Consider the following 867-nt stretch of genomic DNA (forward strand, 5'->3'; position numbering starts at 1 on the left):
AAACATTTTTGGGGGTGTGAGGCTCAATAAACCAAAGTAAATCTTAGCTACATGGAAACAAGAACAGTAAAGTATTTACTATTTAGAATTTAATGTATTATGCATTAATGCAGCCAGACACTGCACGCAGCTCTCATCTCTCTCTGTTTTAATGAACAGAAATACTCCGTTCATTAAAAAGAACATCTCCAGAGATTCTGCTGCATCTGATGAGCTTCTCTTGAAAGCCTACATCCGTGAGCATCCCGTGTGATAAAGTACGAAAGACGGAGTCAAGATTCTGACTCCAGATACTTCCTGGACGCACTTGACACCAACAACGAAGAGGGATGGCCAGAAGATGCCTGCTCTTCATTGCCTCAGCTGACGCTTCGCAGCACTTCACGGTAAAGGAGCGGGCATCAGCTCACATCGCAGGGCTCGAAGCAACAAGACTGGAGCAATGGGATGCCAACAAGACTGGAGCGATGGAATGTGCTCGTTACGCCCCCCCACTGCTAGGCTGAAAAGATCAGGTAAGCAGGTATCACACTAAAACAAAGCCACCTGCTCATTAGCCAGTCGTGCCACAGGGGTTTTTTTTGCCAGCCGGGGGTACGCGGCTGAGTGAAAACACCAGCCACGACCCCAGCTGAGGTGCAGGCCCGCGATACGATCTTTCACAGACGAATGAAGCCAATATTCATTAAAGAGCCATAAACACTAGCCCCGAATACCAGCTGCCCGGGCGCTCGGCCGATCCCGCCCGCGGTAGCAATTTAGTTCACTGAAGCATGCCCTAAGCTCCAGCATTTAGGAAAAAAACAGCGACCCAGGTCACGGCTTTAGCAACCTAATAGCGGCCAAATGAGCGGGGCCCGGCCGCTT

The 867-nt window shown here is 49.7% G+C and overlaps 1 long non-coding RNA gene across 1 annotated transcript in view; it reads left to right on the top strand.

Moving 5' to 3' along the window:
- The first annotated feature begins 433 nt into the window (after positions 1 to 433).
- The window catches only part of LOC107198494, an 18,660-nt gene continuing 18,226 nt past the window's right edge, over positions 434 to 867 (top strand). The window contains exon 1 of the long non-coding RNA XR_001519010.2: positions 434 to 515. This is a non-coding gene — a long non-coding RNA (uncharacterized LOC107198494). The remainder of the gene's footprint in view (positions 516 to 867) is intronic.

The sequence above is a fragment of the Parus major genome, chromosome Z (genome assembly GCF_001522545.3).
Source record: "Parus major isolate Abel chromosome Z, Parus_major1.1, whole genome shotgun sequence".
In the NCBI taxonomy this organism is placed as follows: Eukaryota; Metazoa; Chordata; class Aves; order Passeriformes; family Paridae; genus Parus; species Parus major.